The sequence below is a fragment of the Numenius arquata genome, chromosome 1, assembly GCF_964106895.1.
Source record: "Numenius arquata chromosome 1, bNumArq3.hap1.1, whole genome shotgun sequence".
Lineage (NCBI taxonomy): Eukaryota > Metazoa > Chordata > Aves > Charadriiformes > Scolopacidae > Numenius > Numenius arquata.
In genome coordinates, this window is record NC_133576.1 from 55,541,801 (window position 1) to 55,562,302 (window position 20,502).

Below are 20,502 nucleotides of genomic sequence, written 5' to 3' on the forward strand. Positions count from 1 at the left end.
TTCCTTTTTATAGTGTTCTGTCCCCCATTTTGCTTTTATGTGAGATTGGAGTAAAGAAATAATCACAACTTTCATTTGCTGGGAAGTAGAGAAAAACAGTGGGACAGATTTCCAGCTATGGTTTTTAATTCAGCTGTGTTGCTTATAGCAGTTCAAACAATCCCGGGCCTCCTTCCTCAATCCCTCTTCTCCATCTCTGTTGTGCAAATGCAGGTGTTTGTGCTCCGAACTCTAACAGACAACCAATCCGTCTGAAAAATAACCGGGCAAAATGAATTGGCTATTTTCAGTCACACTACATGAGCAGTAGAAGAGAGAGAAGAGGTAATGCTGGAGCAAGCAGCCATGGGAAAAGTGAGTGGGTAGCAGACAGAACCTGTTTTCTTTCATGCAGGAGTGCCTGAAATGTACATTGAATTTCAGCTGTAAAGTCCTTCCCTTTTCAGAAAGCATTAAGCCTTCAGAAAACACTATCTTGGATGGTTCAGGCCAATTAGTACCATGTTTGTAGAGCAATTTGGGCAATACAGAGAGAGATTTACACAGATGGGAATTTCAGAAGTGCCTTGGTACTTGTCCCCTATGGATTTGAACATCTGTTCTGAAGTGTAACTGTACTTGTGTAACAATTCCCAGGATAGTAACTCTACTGCCTGAAGAGAGCGAATCCAGGTCCTTCTGTGCTGAAAGCACAAGTCCCACAGGATTGCCAGCTTTCCTTAGATAAGCAATTAGTTCAGCAGGTAGAAGTAGCAGACATTTATGTGCCCACACAGCAGGTTGTGTTATACATAGCCAACCACTAAATTCACTCACAGCACTTCAGATCATGAGAAGGGGAGGTGAAGCAGTTTGCTGGACTGAATGAACTACCCCATATTCCAGTTGGTTCTGTGATTGCTGGTGCCAATAAAACATGCAGCAGAAGGTGGCCCTGAAATCCTAACTTCACTTACTTTTTGATAGTCTGCAAAATAGAAAGCTCCTGATCTAGGCATGAAGAAGACACAGCAGTCTCAAAAATGAGGAGCTGAACTATGCTGCTTGGTTTTTTTCAATGTAGCTGTGAAATCCAAACCAATTGGCAAGCTGGGTCAGCCATTAAAGTTGAAGAGAGTGTGGCTGAGAGCCTGCAGTTACATACAGTTTAGCTAAGAATTGTGTTGGGAGGCATTATATATTTAAGGTACTGGTGCTAAATGATGACACTTGGCATTTCCTAGAAGCTGATAGCCACAGGTAGCGGCAGAGGAACTGGCTATGATACAGCAGCGGTGTCAACGCTGCTATTCTTAATACAGGTTGACTGCAAGTGCCCAGAGGTTTGTTCTTGTTCCAGTTTCTGCCTTTCTGCTTTATATTTAGAGCAAACACTCTTCCCTAGATAACTGCTGGTGGCGTGTCCCATGACTTTCTCCAGGAGCTGCAGGAAGCCCAAATAAAATTGTCTTGGGACACGTAGGAATTGTCATCAATGACAGAAGGCAGTATTCAAAGGACAATGTGAATTTGAGGTACATTTCCTTTAAAGATGACTCATTGTATCGAGTATGGCTTCATCGGGAGTTACTGATTTCTGTCCAGAGATTCAAACATTACATACTATGTCTGGAAAATACAACAAGTTAAACCCTTGAGCATTGTTCTTGTTGTTGTTGTTTACTTTAAGTCATATTAGGCTTAAAGGAAAAGAGGGTATTGATTGGATCTAGCAGGTGTAAAGCAATTTATCCAAGCTGCGATCTCTTCAAGTCCAGCCAGTTTCAGCTTTCTTATTTTAAAAACATTAACCATTTGCACTGTGTCTGGTAGTCAGGGAGAGACAACCATGGAATGCAGTGAACTTACTTCTTGGGAGGCAGGTGGAAGGAGACGAGGGTTTTAGTAGCGATTACAAAGTTTTTACTAAGTCCTCTCTGATGCATATATGAAGTTAAGCACCCTGGAAAATGCTGTGCATGTCCTCTGTAGAAGATAGTGTTGAAAGTATCTCTAGAAAATTGTCCACACTGAAATCACACCTGGACAACATGAGAACTGCATGGACTGGGAGATGAAATATGTAAGGAAAATAGCAGAAAAAGCACCTAAATATGTAAGAACCTTAATTCAAAATCATTCTTGAATGGTGAAGCTACTGCAAAACAAGGAGAGGGATCATAGATTGCAATCTCTAGGTTTTTATTAAAACCAAACTAGAGATCATGGAAAACATTCTTTTGGAATCAGTATTAACAGAGAGTATCTGTGTTAGCAATACTGTTAAAACCTTAAAGGTGAAAATAATTTAGAATTACGGACAACTGTAATGTTGTACTTATAGATACTACTTTGTAGAAACACAGAAACTGATTTTAGGTGCATTAACCCGAGTGTCTGAAGTGCCATTGCAGTCACAGCACTGAATTCAGTGAGGGGTTTCTGAGCTTACTGAAAAGTTAGTCCAGTCATGACAAGAAGAAAATCCTAAAAGCAGCTGGAGATTTTATATATAAAGGTTGTTGATTCACGAAGAGCAGAAGACACATCAAAGTGTTTGGGGTTTTACGCTGGAGTTCTGCGCTTAGATCAGACTGTAGGTGAGACAACAGAAATTTGCTTTCTCAAAATCAAGCCTGGCAAGGCAGCTGTAAAACTCTGTGTTGTTTCTAACGAAGTTCTCTGGTATCCCCCAAGGAAAAGTTCTTATTTTCTCAGCATTTTCTTGACGTGTACTCTGTGTTAAGGTTATACTGATTAAATGGTTGCATAACAGATGCAGATTTGCTTATGGTACACTGGAAGGCAAGAACTGACAACATGCTAATCCCCACAAAGATTTTGCACCCAAATGTTGATGTGTGTCACTTCCATTCACTTTATATTCCGTGTTCTTCAGCCCACCAGTTCTGCCTAGATGATGGATGGGACTCAGTTGCTGTTCCACTGATGTGTGTGATGGCTCTAGCTGCAGTGTAGAAGAATCCATAAGCACCTGTCACTTTTCTTAGGTTTGGGCTGCAAAAGAAAAGGTGTAACCTTACCACTGAACTAGACAAAACTACTGTGTTACATGGCCTTGACTGTCATTCACTGTGAGCAGAACTCTAGTAATCTACCAAAAATGAAACTACAAAATAAAAGGGTAACTTTAAAGCATTTGTCTGCCTCTTGAAATGACACTTACTGCTGCTGGAATTCCATGTTTATCACATCCCACAGGCTGCCAAGCCAAATCTGCCCTACTTTGAAATAAATTATAAATTCAAATTGTTTTAATCAAGTCCTGAAAAACTCCCCAGGAATCTAAAAGTCCGGGTGGCTGGCTGCATCATCAGGGAGAGAGGTTTTGAAAGGTTTGGAATAGGAATTGAGTGGACAGGGCCATAGGCACTAGGTAACGCAGAAGGACACCCATCCTTTCTCTGCCAAATGTCAATGGAGGGAGGGAGGGAGGGGAAGGACAGTTAGTTGTTGTGGAAGGAATAATCACTGCATACTGCAGATGTGATTCTGAACAGATAAATGGATTTTGATTGAGTATCAGAATGCCTTTTTCTCTTTTCTTTTTTCATCTTTCTTTTCAATATAGAGCGACCCTTTGGGTCCAATCCCAAACCCTACTGAAGACTGCCATGAATTCAGTAGACTCAGTGTGACACTTTTGAAATTACTTTATTCCCCTCAGAATAATGCAGCCAGTAAGAACACTTTGACACCTTGGTAATGTCATGACTATTACTAGTCACACTCGGATGCAGCTGCCTGAAACCATATGTCCATTTTGGTTTAGCAAAAAAAATCGATTTCCTGAATGCAGTAAGGCGAAGTTAAAGTTTAGTTCCAACTCTCCCTGCTAATACCAGGCAAAGAAAAATCCATGGCTGGATAGACAAAAAAGTGAACAAAAGAAGAATTAAGATGTTTCAATTAATCACATTGTTAAGCTACCCTAATTATATCATTAAGATGTAAACAACATTTGTGAAATAAGCAGCTCGGGACACAGTTGGAGCCTTTCCACTGTCTCCCTCCACAATTAGGGAGAAAAGTTACAGTTATGACTTAATTCCCCTTAAGCTACCATGGATCTGCATCCTGATTATCCTATTAAAAACCTGCACTGCTGTCCTCAGGTTTCTAGTGATTCTTACATCAGTTTTTAACAGACCAAACCTCTAGGAAAGGAGTAAGTCTGAGCCTGCTATATTTACTTCAGCCTTTAAATGTCCAGAGCTACACATAGTGACTGTGGGAGGGGAGAGAGAGGAAAGTCCATCTTACTCTTCTTGGGAAGCAATCCTCCAGCAATCCTCACCAGCAGTCCATGTTGCTCAGAGCTTTTGTTGGTCGAAGTACAGCCCATTTCAACCAAGTCCAGTCTATTTGATATGATACTTAAGCAGGGTCACCTTAACCAGAACATACCTCAACTAAACCAAAGATCTCTTCTGTCCCAATAATGCTGAACTAAAAAGAACAATAAATTGCATCCGTTGCCTCAAATCTAACAGATTTTCCCAGGACAGAAATTTACATTATTATATCTTGGTGACCTCTAAGGGGAGTTATCTGCCATCCATTATGCCAGGCTTCTATCCAAGGGTGTCAATGATGGTGCCCCACTCAGCTCAGGCTTCTTCTTCCATGGTGTAGACCTCCTCCGAGGTGTTTCTCTCTGGCTATTCCTCAGACTCTGTTCACATTTATGAACACACAAACTGCCACTCTGCATCAGGTTAAATGTCAGTTTATCACAGAACATGGACTCAACAGCACTCATTAGCCAGTATTTCAGGAAAGTATGGAAGAAATGGAAGTATACCATGATATAACAGAAGTGTGTGGTGATAAGTGCTGTTTTCCTGCAGTTAGCTGTCCAGGAGCTGATTATTTAGGAATTTGTACTGGACCACAATATTTAATACACATAACTGGATAAATCTGATTTCATCTAATATCTATTTTTTATCCATTGTACACTCTTTTGCAAGGAGTGCTATGATTTAATTTTGAATAGTGTGAAAAAGTGCTTCCTTTTGTGGTTTTTTTTTAAACTCGCTGTTGATTTCATTGGATGTCCCCTCAACCTCAAGGACAAAAAATTGTACATAATCACCTTCTCTAAACCATTTATAGTTTTGTAGGCTTTTATCATATTATCTTCTCATCCATCTCTTTTCCAGACTAGAAAGCTGAGGTCTGTCTTGCTCTTGTGTATCTTTGATCACCTTGCAGCCTGTCTCTATCTCATCTCTCGCTTTCTTATACCTGCCTTGAGGCTACCGGGGAAGAACTGTACACTCATTCAAGCTGTGGGAGAAACATGAATTTATACAGTGACACAAGAACATTTTCTGGCTTTACTCCATCCCTTTCTTAATAATTCCTAATGTTTCATATATTCTTTTGACCTCCCTCAAGCACTGAGCTGATGTTTCCAGAAATCTATCCGCAGTCACTCCAAAATGTATTTCCTGAATGGCAATAGCTAATTTAGAGCCTGTTAGTATGTATGAATAATTTCAGTTATTTTTATTCCATTTGTATTACTTTGCACTTAGGAGCATTAATTTTCATTTGTCATTTTATTATCCAGTTACTCAGTATGATGAGATTCTGCTACAGCCCTTTGCAGTCAGCTTCAGATTAGACTGTTCTGAATAATTTGTTATCAGATGCAATCATCTAAATGCAGTATTTTCCCCCTTTTCCAGCTCTTTCTGGGTTCGTATTTTCCATTCTCTGTCTCTTACATAGATTTCTCTAGAACATGGCCATCACCCCCTTCCCAGTCCTTTTCTAGGCTTCCTCCTCAGAACATCATGAAAAAAAATGATATGCCTGAATCTCCCATTCAGTTAGCATCTCTACAACAGCCTGGCTGTGTGGGATTCATTTCACCTAACTTTAGATGGTGACATCTATTTCTGAGCCAATTTCTGTCTATAATCAAATAGAGAGGAAATAGGCAATGCTACAGTGGAAGTGATCCAACTCTAATGTAAATGTCTGAAATGCATCAGATGATTCATGTCCTAAAAGTGTTTATTCCTCCTCATTGACTCAAAGGGAGTCTACAGTGAGTGGAGCAGATGCAGATTTACCTACGTCAGAGGCAGAGACATCATAAATTAGTGAGAACTATCCTGCTTTTCCCCCGCAGATCTCACTGAGCTGCAACCACATAAATTTCCTGGTGAACTAAAAATCCAAGAACTACATTCTTTAAAGACCTCAAACCTGGAGTGGGGAAGGACTGGGCTTAGCAGACGTCTACAGCATAACATCTTTGGTATTTCTCACAGAGGGAAAATGCAGCTTCCTTTGTGCTGTATGCCGTACAGTAAGTGGCCCAAGTGTAGCCAGGATCTGGTCCAGCTGGAGGCAGGCTTCCTAGAATAGAGTGGGCATAACTGTGCACAGGCAGTACTTCACACACCCTGTTCCCTCATTCCTGCATTACTCTAGCTCCAGAACATGCCATCAGAGTTACTATCAGAAAATTTTGACAGGACTGACTGGTCCTCCCTTTGAAAGATGTATTTGCACTTGAAACATCTTCCCATTTCCTTGCATCGTTTCTATAGCATCATGTCTTCCACAGAAAGAACAAGCTTATAATGGATATACGTACTTCGGCTTCTCTTTCCTATCTTACTCACTATCCTTTCCATCCCAAATCACCCTTCACAGCAATCAAGAGTTGTGCCTGGCAGGGGATCATTCACTTAGAGCTTTTAGACTGTTCCCTCCACAAGTTAATGATAAAAGCTACATTTCTAAAAAAGCAATGTTCTCACAACAGTCCACTGAGGTAGCTAATATAATCTTGAGACACTTGGCAGTAAAGTTACCTCTGAGATCTGTTTTACAGCCAGTAATATATAGTGAAAGTGCTGTACTCAGGACATACAAAAAATCTTCTAAAAAATCTAATTCATTTTCCTTTATGCAATATTCACCAGGGCACAAATATCCAGGGAGCAGCTTGTTCCAAAGCTTAAAAATGTTGCTGCAAATTAGTGTGCTCTGGTTAGTACCCTTAAGCAATTGAACTACTCTGAAAACATAGCTTATAAAAATACTCTTTCCTCTTTTAAGGAAATACTCAGAAAACACAGCTTTTAAAAAGTCTTTAAAAAAAAAAAAAAAAAAAAGATTTCTTTTATCTCCAATTAGTCTTCAAAGCAATCTTCTGACCCTAGCTTGGATCAAATACCATCTGAGATAAGAGTAATAAAGCAATAAAATATATAAAGTATAGTATAGAGAGAGTATTACTGCTTACCTTAGGAGAAATGACAGTGTATTGGAGATGGTAACAACACAAGCTTTTATTCTGGACCTTTCTAAGGTCCAGACTAACCCTCTTCACTACACCGTCACAGAAGACCCATGTCCTCTCCAAAGAGAAACCATCTGGACATGGTGTTTGACTTGGAACTCTTAGCCAGGGACTGGTGAGTAATGCCAGCACAGAAATGGCAAAGAAGTGCAGCTGTTCTCCCAAAAGAAAGCTTGAACCAAGAGAAAACACATCAAAGGATTTTTTTAAGAATACTCAGTGATGAAAAGTACAGAACACCATTAATCTAGTTATCTAATTGTTGATTGTTAATCTAGCTCTTAATGCATACACCCTGTACATTTTCCCAGGTGAATAATGGGAGAGACTTAGTCATGTCCCTTATATACTCCCAGGAGCTATCAGTGCTGAGAAATAAAAAGCACTAGAATTCAGTGTAAAGCCCTGCCAAATGCCTGATAACTAAAACCGTAAGAAACTGTGACAGGGAGATGGAGGCTAACCTAATGTAATGAGATATATAAAGACAAATCAGGTGATTGCAATAATAAACTGTTCCAGCATGAAGGTGAGATTCATCTGTGCCCAGTGGTACAATGTGGATGCCCCAGCTGAGTGCTCACCTCTGGCCCTTTTTACAGTCAGTGGAGAAAAAACAGATATTTCTGGGGTATAATTCATCTCTTCTTAAATTAGGCCCTTAAATTAGGACACAGCTGTAGAAAACCCACCTTTCTGAGCAGGCTCCCATCCCTAGATTCGTACTGCCCATTTTCACTAAGGAATTTTTCAGTTACTATTGAATGCAAATGATGTGTCTCAAGAGCCCTATTATTTATCTCCTCATTCAGAAAATCTCATTGAGCTCTATTCTTGTGTAACTGCTTAGGACCTGCACAAATGTTATTGGAGTACTCTTATGCTTGTCTGAAATTGATTCCTCCATGATATGTAGAGAAGTCGTTCATAGGGCTTCTTCTTCCCCTGCAATTATTATTTATCTTAGGAAGTTAACTGACTTGTAGCTATAAACTCAAATTTTGGCATTGTGTTTATTTTATATATCATATATAGTATTGTCCTGATTTGAGGACCACAACAAGTATATAATATATATGAGAAATCATTGCTGTCATTACATGGCAGTTTCCACAGTATTGGGTTTAGCCCTTTCAGTTGATCATTCATGCCATAAGCCACAGGGGTCAGCCTGCGTGGCACAAATGGCTTCACGCCAACAGCAAGGCATGGCAATTGGTGGTGATGCTCAACATTCAGGCAGTGCCACACTACTTCCTGCATCAGGAAAGCTGCTGTAGCAGCGTTGCCGTCCTCTCCCGTCAGTCAGAAGGTATGCTGAGCTCGGAAACAGAAGTGTGAGACATCGCCCGGATTGCAGGTGGCAATGGGACACAGGGGGAAACCCTGGGCTGGATGCAGCTACTGCCTACTGTCTATGTCCTGCTTTTGCTGCTGTTGTACATATCACAATCCTGAACGTGTTCTGAATCACACTCAGATCAAGAGGTGCTAATTGGAGTGAGAGGCAGGTTTCTGCCTTTGGAGTCCACCTTGTAAATCTTGCCCAGAGTGCTGAGTGTCTCTCTTGAAAAACATCACTTCTGTGTGGATGCTGTATATAGAAGGAAAGTAGGTAACAGTTAATACACATAAATTCATGACAAAACTCATATTCCTAATTTTTGTGGTGTGAATATGACCCAAGCCAATGCGTATTTGTAGAGGACACAAGCACAGAGCTTGCAGATCTTGGTTCCTAATTTAGTGTTCTCCCCTTTCATTTATGCCAATACCGAAGAAAAAAAAAAAAACACTTTACAACTTCTAACTTTTTTGTTTCAAGTGAGGTAACTGAAATCTAAATGAAAATAAAGACATATAAAACAAATTTTAGGAAAATTTATTTAGTTTTTCGAGGTTTCACTGGTACTGCAAAAGGAAATCTTTTCTTCCTAATCACCCAGATGCTGCTTTTCAGAGATGGTACTACATTTTACAGAAGCAACTAAACATTTTTCCCATTTTGGGCACCAGGAAATGCATTCATCTCATTTTTAGCACTTAATTCTTGAGCACTCAGAATTAGCTACATCAGATGAAATCTTGGAAAAGTTCCCTTTAACTACAGCAGGTCCAAGATTTCACCACAGGCTGGATTTTCAGAACTGCTGCTGGCTCCTAGCTCTCAGAGAGATCAAGGGAAACCTCAAGTGCTCAGAGAGGCAGAAAATCTGGGTCTAGATACAGGAATCTCAGGTTGAGCAAAAGCAGAGGCATCTCAGTTCAGACTCCGCTTTTGAAAATTTGATAAGGTGTACAGGAATTTATCTCTTTCAAAGTGTGTGTCCATAATCTACCCACTGGGTTACAGAGCCTAACCTGTGACTTTTTTATCATAACTATAGCTAGGGTAAAAAGCCAGAAGTGGCTTTTTTCATCAATAGAGATCCTCTTGTAATTTGAGTGCTTTGGATTGCTCAATGCAACTTCACCTCATGCAGACTAGACATAGAGGAAGGGAGAGGGTTTTGACAGAGATCAATAACATAGTTTAGACAAGGCATTAAGGGGAGCGTCTGTCTGCTTTGGTATCTCCCTCTAGTTTACCAGTGGGGATAATGGGCTTTGACTTCTTGCCAGCTCTGCCATCCTAGAGAAGAGGTCATTGCTAGTTCAACTCTGAGTGCCTCTTGCTAATCCACCATTAACCACAGCACTCTTAGGCAATTATTTCTGTCTGGCATTTCCAGCATGAAAAGGATATTCAAGTCACCTTACAATGCACAAACCTGTTTTCTTACCTGCACTGCGTTTTCTGATCTCCCAGGACATAACTCTTGTGCTTTTCCCCTAGGCATGGGACAAGCAAGAAGGAAGCTTTCTACCTGGCAGTCAATTCATACCAAAACCCCAAGAAGAGCACAGATCTCAAGCTCAGAAAATTGAGCAGGGGTGGAATATATGTAACAAAGTAACCTTTCAAAGAGAGATGGCTGATATAAAGTTTAAAAAGCTGCTAAAATTGCTTTATGAAGGGAAATGGTATTTATTCTCAGTACGATGAATATTTTTATTTTATTTACTCCAAATACATGGTTTTGTTTTATTTTTACATCTCTTGACTGTTACATATTAAGTCTTCTGAGACAGCTACTTCCTGGCAAACAGAAATCAGAATCCATTGAATAAGTACTAGATGAAACAAAATGTATTGTCTCTTGAAAATAGTTTTCAGTAAGCTTGACAGCAAAAGCTTGACAGTTGTCGATAAAATTAACAACAGATGAAGGAAAAAATAAGTGGTGGGGTAAAGAACCAAGAAAGAATTGTACAGGTGAGGTTTGCAGACAGCAAATTAGGCAGGAAAAAGGAACATCAGGAGAACTTCCTTATTCCACAGTATGCACAGAATGAAAGCACTCTTGCAGCAGTACTTTAAAGGCAATGGGAAGGAACAGAATGAAGGCAAATCCCACAAGAACAGAAAAAGTAAATTAATTAAAATAGAGTCAGGTTTGGATAGCTAGGTCCAGATATCCAACTCGAGTGGAAGATAGCATGTTATCAGTGACATGCTGCTGTGCTGCCCTTATTTTCTCCCCCCTCTGCTTATTTTCCCCCCCCTCATGTTTCATGACTTCCTCCACTCTCTCACTGTAATAATCCCTGGGCCTTCACAACCTCTTTGTCCTGCGCCATCTCCTCCGTTCCTGACTGCCGCAGAAGCCCTGTGAGCTGGAAATGCCCACCCCAGGCAGGCCTGCTACCGCACCAACAAGACCCGCACAGCCACCTGCAGCTGCAGCTCCCCTGCCAGCCCATTTCTTCCATGCTCTGCCCCACTCTCAGACCATCCTGTGCAAGATGATGTGCTGCTCTGCTCAGTCACATTTTTCCTCATTGATCCACTTTTCTTTAAAGCCCTCAAGAAAATTGCCAGAAAAAAAAAAAAAAAAAAAAACCTGCTTTTGCAGTTTTCCTAAAAATCTTTTTCCTCTCTGTCCCCTGCTGCACAAGGCTTTTGCTAAGTAACTAGGTGTTCTTCTGAGATGGCTTTATGCTTCCTCAGTACATGTGTAACTTTGTCAAAATTAGTGTGTGCTTCTTCCCAAAATCTCCTTGTTCTATTCTGATTTGTTACCCATCCTCCTGCATGGCATTGCAATTGAAGTGAGTTATTTGGGGCAGGGATGCTGTGTTTTCATTTTTGTTACGAAACGCTTACAAAGCGCTCCATGACTATAAAATAATAATTATCCTAACATTTATTGTTGGGACAATGTTAGGGGACTCCAGAGAGGCTGGTCACTTTAACTCCTGTAAGCCCTGCTTCTGAACGTTGTCATTCCACAAAGCATTTCTTCAAAGGAGAGTTTTTGTGGCTGGATGCCAGACAATTATGCAATGTCTTTAAAATGTGAGGCACAGGATGGATTAGTACTTTGTCCGTGAGCTGAAAATTCGGGCTATTTTCATGTACTGGGATAAAGGTTGTTCAAAGAAATTGTGAAGCTGCCACAAACATTCTGTTACCATTTGCCTGTTATGAGCTACTGCTGAAATAGCTGCAGCAATGCCATTGCTACCCCATCACTGTGTAGGCAAAGGATCGTTGCAGAAGACACAGAAAAGTGGGACACACGATGCTGTAACACCCTGAGCCTACTGCAGCCCACTTAAACCAAAGAAATTGTGCAATTAGTTTAACTCAAAGTGATAATTGACCCAGCTCATGACTCTTCCTAGGATAAAAAGAGAAGGAAAGATGGTTTGGTGCTAGCTCTATCTCAGCCACTTCAGGCTTTCTGGGTATCTTCTTTATATATTTAATTAAGTACATTTGAAGGACAAATCTAGAAGGTAATAAGCTTTCACAACTCCCACTGAAATTAAAAGCAGCTGCACATGATCTGTTCCTGAGGTTTTGAAAGAAATATATTCATCCCATAAAAAATACATTAGATGAACATTAAAGTTCTGAAACATGACAATAAAAGCAAATACATTTATAATTAGGGCTGCCCCTCATTCATTAGACACTAGCTGGCGTCTCCTTCACTACTCAATCAATGCTTTGCTCTTATTTTGTACTTTCTTAATTTTCGCCTTAGTGTTTGTGTTCAGAGTTCAGGATGAAAAGTACCATAAATAAGTATGTTGCTATTACTGCTGACCACAGCCCATTGCCTACTCCTTAAAGCTTCTGTTTTCCTGAGTGCCACACTGATTTGAAAGGAAATGCTTACATGACTGAGGAGCACTTGCTCTCATCCTAGGAAGTTTCTCTAGAATAAATAGAGCCAAAGATTTCATCCTGTCTATTTAGGAACTTGCAAATGCAAAACTATGTCATGTCAAAGGCACAAAGTTATAATGGTGCCAGATGATAGGACAAAGCCCAGTGGTACATGACTGATTGCTTTGGAAGACAAGGCTTTTATTTATATCAAATGATAGATTATAAAAGATGTTGGCAATTCACACCTGAATATACGCTCCATTTCATGTGACTTGAATTCCAGTAAAATGTGTCGTATTAAAGGAATTAAAAGATGATGATTGGATTGATAGGGGCACACAAATTAGATAAATAGATTATTTCAGTGTGTGCAAAGATTCATCATCTTGCAGACATACAAAAAGTACATAAAATCAGTGCTGGCAACATGTATAAATAGTGTATAATGCTGGAACATAGCAGTTACACAAACTAATGTCTCTCTGCAGACCTTGAATAGACTGATAGGATAAACTTGTTTGAACAAGCATATGTTTTAACACAGTCATAAACATTGAGCATGGAATCTGAGACACGCTCATAAGACAGAGAATGAGATCTTGGAAAGCATGGACACTATAAATATTGTAGAGGTCCTGACATATAATGAGCTAAATATGTTTCCTCGTATCAGCAAATAGGAACTTCTATTACTATACTAAAGAGAGTGAATATAATCATTGTTTAAGATCAAGGAAATTTCAGAGTCTTGTATCTGCACATCAAAGAGACATTGACAGATGGGATAGAGCTCAAATGAAAGATTCAAGATGCAGAAAATGTATTTTCTTGTTTCTCCCAGTGTAAGTTATATGTTCCAGTTTCACTTGTTGTGAACAAATTAAGAAGTGTCAGCAAGGAACTGGAGACTGAAGGAAATCATCACTCTATGGGATTCCCTGATTTCCCATCATGGGCATTAAAGTACTGTGCTTCCTGTTGAAAACAGTGCTGCAGGAGCATAGCCAAGAGGGCAGATCATTCAGAAGTGGTTTCAGACTGCATGACTTTTTTGTCAGTATTTAGTCAGTATTTTAGTCAGCTACACAGTGCCAGCACTGAGCTGCACATGAGTTCTCGCCTCCCTGAATAAAGAATGAGAAGGCATCAAATATATCACAATTGGGCAGCTCTCAGTAAAAAACACCGTTGCACCCAGTGGAGAAAAAAAGAGGACGTGAAGGTGCTTTCACAACAGCGTCCTTCCATCCTTCCCTCCCTGCACTGAGAAGCTTCCAACAGAGACAAGAGAGTGGAAGACACAAACAGTGGGGAGACTGTGGAGTCATACATCAAGGACAAAGGTGTCAGGGAAAGAAGGAGGGAGGAAGACCGGAGAAGTGAAATCATGAAGGATGCAAAAGGGAAGGAATAAGAAGAAATAAAATAAGAAGAAACAAGTTCAATCAAAAAAAAGTATCAGGAAGGCTACCTCATATTGTAGAAGAGTTGCACTATTATAGTGTTACTAGAATAGGAAGAAGAGAAAATTTGCTTAAGCAGTTAGAATTGTGTGACTTCGATGGAGTCCATCATACTTTCCTGTCTTCCGGCCTTGCCAGTTGTAATAAGGGTCAGGAAGAAATGAGGGGCTGAGGATCTCAGCAGCAGAGCGGATGTTCTTGACTACCCTCACGTTTCCTCTCCTCTCTTGGTCTCAGTTTATTCTTGTATTTCCTCTGCAAGTCTGGGACCTCGACTTGGTGTCTCATACAGCGTTACACAAGTCACCCATCTGGAAGCAGCCTGTTGTGCAGGCAAGGAAGAGATGCTGCTGCTTTGCAATTTAGATACATGTGAAAAAAGAGCAAGTCAGACACTGTGGCAGTGAAATATTGGCTGGTTTGGTTATTTTTACACATGCTTCCCCCACCATTTCCTTGAAGAGAGCTATGGAATATTTATTCTCTTATCTACTCTTACACCTTTACTGTTACTCTGCAGGAGTGGTTTTAGCTCTGTCTTTCATGGAGTTTGGTCTTTTTGACTGACTTTTTTCCCACTTTCTCCTTTCACAGTAATAAGGTTCTATTTGCAGTACATATCAACGTTTACTGTATTTATATGCATAGCAGTACAAGTAAGACATGGCTGAGAACACATTTTCTGCTTTTGTTTACTGTGTCTTTTCTGTTTGTTTCTTCTGGCTCTCAAATTTGATGCTACGTAATCATTTCCTAAGTGAGATGTGGTAAATTAAGCCCTCTTACATCACACTCATGAGCAGGACACCTCATATTCCTTTATCTTCTGGCTTCCCAGCTTTCCTGCTGTCATAAACCAAGCCCTGTGTGGACACAGACACAATCATTTATCCCTCCAGATGACTCCCAACCCAGGATTGTTAAGGGAAGCAGGCAATTACCCAGCAACAAATGCAGTACCTCTTTTGTTGTTACCCCTTCTGCTTATTTCACGTACAAAGCACTTGAGCTAAGACAAGGTGTCTGTAGTGGCTGCAAAGGAAGTTTTCTTCCGGAAGAAAGTGCTAGTGCTTTCCCACCTCCTGCAGTCAACAGCCCCAAAAGAAAGTTAATAAACAAAGGCAGAGGCAATGGTTGGGAGAGAGAAGCTAGTGCTGAGGAAGAGAACTGAATTGATTCTCACTACCTACATGGAGAGGTTACCTATGCTCCTCATCCAAGTACTTCAGGTTCAGCTTCTCAAATTATGTGTTATACATTCTTGGAAATAACGTTAGTGTCTCAGATTGCCAAGGGCTGTGCCATTACTTTGATCTGAATGTCTACAGACTGAGATTGGCATTTCTGGCTTTGAAATTAAATCACAGTCTCATCTTTGGCACAGAGCTTGGAGAAACCTTTCCAAATGATGGCTACACAATGCAGCTGCCTGTCAGTGAGAAGGTATAATCCCAGGGGAATTTCAAATCCTGACAAGCTGAGGATTCAGCTGGCATTCTTCTGGCTTTTTAGCGTGTTTCAAAAGTTGACTACTATTAAAAAAGGACCTGTCTCCTTGGCATACCACTTTTGTGGTCACAAAATAGTAGTCAAGGTAAGACATAGACACTATCAAGATTATAAAATACAAAAACATTCACAGGAAAGTTCAGTTTGAGTAACAATGCATTAATGAATAACAGAAATAGCTCTTGAGGCATCACTTATCCACTCAAAGAAAAATGAAAATATTTGGAATTTAGAATACTTCTTTCATGATTGTCATTAGTATAAGTCCCATCAAGACTGCTGAATTTATCCCGTGCTCTGCTGGTAACTGATTAGATGATCAGGGTAACTCAGAATTCTTTTTAGTTGTATTGGTAAGCTATTAAAACCTACATTTTAAGAGCCTGACAGCTGATTTCAGGACAATTACCATGGACACTTCCCGTCACTTCAAGAATTCAGTTCTCTGTTGGAGGTAACTAAAGCAAAGCGTGGTGACCCTTCAGAGTCTGTGCATGCTCTGTCCATTTTTCAAAAGCTTGTTTGAGATACTGTTTGATTGGACAAAATAACTCCAGTGTAATCTGGGAGAAACATCTTTTTTTTGCTTCTTCACTAAAGAAGTGAAACTATGCAATGTTCTACATTCGGTCATGTGCGAGAGCTGTGGATAATGCTGAGACAGGATCACTGAAAATATTAATACATTATGTCAGACACTTTGATCAATGGCTTTTCTCCACTGGCCAGAGGAAAATTTTCATTTAAAACTTTCAAATGTGTTACCAAGGCTAATGTGATTTCAGAACCGGGAATAATTTCTTTCCAGCTCTAGTTCTCCAACATTCAAATACCAAAACCAGAGAGTAAACTGAGTATGGGTAGTGGTGTTCTTATCTGAAAATAAGTGCTCACAAAGAGCCTTTCCAGAGTGGGAGATGGTTCTTTAATTCATTTTTATATGGGCTTGCTTAATTAATTAGCGTGTCTCTCATCAGTATGTAGTTTCTACCTACATTGTAGACTACAGTTTGAGGAAGGTGTGTGCCTCTATTCACATACATTCAATCTAACCTGTTTTCTTTTTCTGTTCAGTAGTCTTCCTTCTTATGATTATCTGGTTAATACTTCTCTTCCTCCATTGTAAATACACATTTTACCATGAGAGTTCCTGTGTTTAGCAGCAAATATTAGTTGACAAATACAATCCTACTGCTGAATTATTCAATATTCTTTGGTATTGATTTCTTCAGTATGCCAGCATGCCAGCAACCAGCCTATTTATCATTTTCAGTCTAACTTGTTGACCCTTCTTCTTACAGCCATCACTCCTTTCAAGCTGTTCAAAATATGAAAGCAATGAAAGCAAGTCTCCTGAGACTGAAAGTCTGCCATGAAAGACAAAGTGTAGTGAAGGAAACAGTACAGGAATACATGCATATATGATGTGATGGATGCTGTCTTTGGTGACATGGGCAGAGGTGAAGTGAAACAGGAGGAAGAAGAATTGAAAAGGCATCAGAAGAAGTGTACCTGGAATACAAATGCTTTGCTGGAATATGAGCTGTATAAGAAGAAATCCATAACCCAAAGGACGGTTCAGATTTATAAGCACACAATTTGTAAAACATATATCTCTCACATGTTCTCTCGAATGAGGAAATTATAACTGTACTCAGAGATGCACTATGACAGGTCTCTGATTTCTTGCATGTGTATATTATCTTGACAGTCTTCTACACTGAGCAAATTAAGATCTTACAAGAGCATCCTTACCCATAAATGAATTCCTAGACTAATGAACTCTCCCTTCACTTGATTAATGGTGTTGTTGGAAGTGGGAAGAATGAAACAAAAAAAATAGTAAAATGATGAGAAGCAAGACACTGTGTCTTTGAGACAGAGATGTCTAGGGACAAACATGCTCTGAGCTTGAGAAACCCACATAACAGGATAGTCAGAGAGCATCTTTCAAAACCTATTGCCAAATGTAGGTAATGATAGTGTGAGATGGCTGTTTCCAGAAGATGAAAAATACTTTTCAAGTGGTTCATTTAAGCAGGAAAGCTGTAAGGTGCCTTATGCAATTTTAGTAGTTTCTAAAGCAATGCATATTTAAATGCATGCCCTCAGTGAATACTGAGCAAAGGGGGCTGGAAACCACGTGAGTTTCTAATATAATGGCGTTTTCAATCAAAATGCCAATCTGCTCTTTCAGAGCAGCTGTTTTTCTTCAGTGATCAATAGTGTCTATCTGCAAAGACCTGAGCTATGTCCAGGAATCTTCCCTATTAATCCCCAGCTTACTCACAACAAGTATTTTTATGGGCATTTCCACAGAAATGTTTTTTTCTGTTCCAATATACAATTTCTGCCTGTGTCAGCTTTTTTATATCATTATAAGCTGACAAAAATTTAAGTTAAGCTTTGTCTTAAATTAAGATAAAAGTTTTCTGGTCAGTTTCAGGGTTGTTATCCACTGACTGAGATAATTTCTTACATGGTCCTTCTATAATCACTATCCTCCCAAATACTGATGTCACAGTTTAACGTTTGCAGCAAACAACATTATTTCTGCCCTTTTAAAGCAGTTAATTTGTCAGTGACCTTCTCCATATGAAGGTTTGTCTTCAAACTGGAAAGAACAAAGACATTGGAGCTACAGTAAGAGGATGCTGGAGCTTAAATTTATAGCCCATGCAGTCACTCAAACTCACTGAGCAAAAAGCAGTGATTAAGTCCCTCTGGGAACCAGCTATCAGACTCCTGTGCAAAGTCACTGGCACCACTTAAGTGTTTACCGCACTCCAGTTAATGTTATCAAACATTAAAGAAAATATTGAAAGAGGGAGAAATAAATGATACCCTGCTTAATGTCGTGAGCCAGCCCACTTCCCACCACCACCGCTTCAATGGAGCTTCTGCCTGGAGACGGGTTTCACTCCACACACAGCACAGAGCATTAGTTTATACTTATTATTTGAAGCTCCGGGTACCCCAAAGTCCCAAAGAAGATTGCAGCAGTGTAAACCCTGCACTAATTGTTATAAAAAGGCCCCTGAGGAAGGCTGTCAGCCCCCTGCACCTGCCTCCCGAAAGGGATGCAAAAAGCAAACAGCCCCGACAAGATGCAAAGTTTTACTCCGGGCAGCAGAGACATAAATGCCCCATGGGATGGCCAAGCACCGACAACTCCCAGCAGCTACGTCAGGGCTGCAGGAAGGAGCATGAAGGGCTGGGCAGTGCAAAGAGAGGCCATGTGCTGACCACATGGAGGGCGGCCAAGGACTGCCGTCACTGTGGTGATCATGGGTGGAGGAGTGGACACCGACATCTGGGGAAGCCTGGGCCCAAGGCCCCTGGGGCTTGCTGGGGAAAGGGCGTGAGGGGATGCACAGGCATCAACAACATTGCCCTCCAACTTTGTTTGGCTCTGTACACTCAAATATCAACCTTAATATGTAGCAAAAAAAGACAATTAGGAGAATCTGTTTAACCTAACTGTCAGAGTTGGGGTTTTTTGTTGGTTTGGGGTTGTTTTCCAGCAAGATGATTTCACAACAAGAAAATTGAAACTCCAGAGTGAGAAATGCAAGAAATGTTGCTGAATCCAGATGAAGTATTTGAGTTCAGTTCAATTACACAGTTATCTATAACCTCTACTCTTTTTACTGCATGGATTAGAGGGTCCACAGAGAGTGTACAAATTTCAATGAGTCAGAAGATAATTGGAATATTCAAGTGCTCAGAACATCTTCAGTTACCAGCATAAGCATCTTGCATCTCACATTGCTCTCCTAGCAAATGTAATATCCTGCATAAAAAAACCCAGCAAGTTTTAAATTTTGATCTCCAGATTGTTCAGATAATCCAGAAAATTACTCAGAAGTGTGGTAGAGTGCCCACTATACTGAAGTACTAATTGCATCTCTGTTCACTGATACCTGTTATTTAAAACATTTCCAGAAAAAGCAAGCTGCTGTCAGTTACTAGTGCATGGCCAGCTTAAAGAACAGCAGTCTTAAAACAAAATTTTCTGTCTGTACAGATTGTGCAGCTGTTGTAAAAGGAAGTAGGTTCAGCAAATGGCAGATTGGAAGGGGCATGCCACTAGGAAAAACTGGAAAGAGAAAAAAAGTCTGATCAACTTTTTGCTTAGTATTAATTTTGAGCAAGACAGAATTCTCTACTGCAGTGGATGGTAATTACTGTCAATAACAATAACAGTGGTTTAAAAAAGAAGAAAACTAAACCCAAAAAACCCTAATTTCCCCCAAAAAGCCTTCCAGAAAATATGTATTTTGCAATAAAACAAATGAGGATGGAAAATGGAAATAACCAAGCCAAAATCATATCTTGCTATAATATTTGCATTGCAATGTCACCTTTTTCAATGTTATAGTGAAGGAATGAGGTTTCACCCTGGCCCAATCAAGTCCTTTTTGGGATTCCTTCCCCCACCTCCAGCACTGTAGCCAAGAGTGACACCCTATGATCCACCCACTTGGAGCTGGAAAACCACAGCATCACACCCATTTACCAGATGTGTCATCTCCAACGTGTCCAAATGGACTTAACCCTCCTACGAGCAAGGCTTCTGGAGTCTGTGCTCAGTATGATGCTGCAGTGACTACAGGGAAGCCTCTTCAGAACATATGATGTATTTGTCCCTGGCAACATAGTGCAGAGCAAGGAGATTGAAATAATAAAACCTCTGCACTTATTATACTACCCAACTCCAGATTTTCCTCTAATTCTGACTAACTGGGTATTTAAAATTACATTTTAGGATTTACATCCCTCTCCATCAGAAGTTTGGGAGAGACAGACTGTGCCATTTTCAAAACAGGCTGAACATCAGGTCTTTTATTCATGTCAGGATTTCTTTGTTCCCACCTGGATATCATCTGTGGTAAGAACCTGAGTTACTGCATGTGATGAAGGTAATTTGTGTGTATCAGCATGGTAGATTACACAACATATCTTACCAATATTCTTCATTA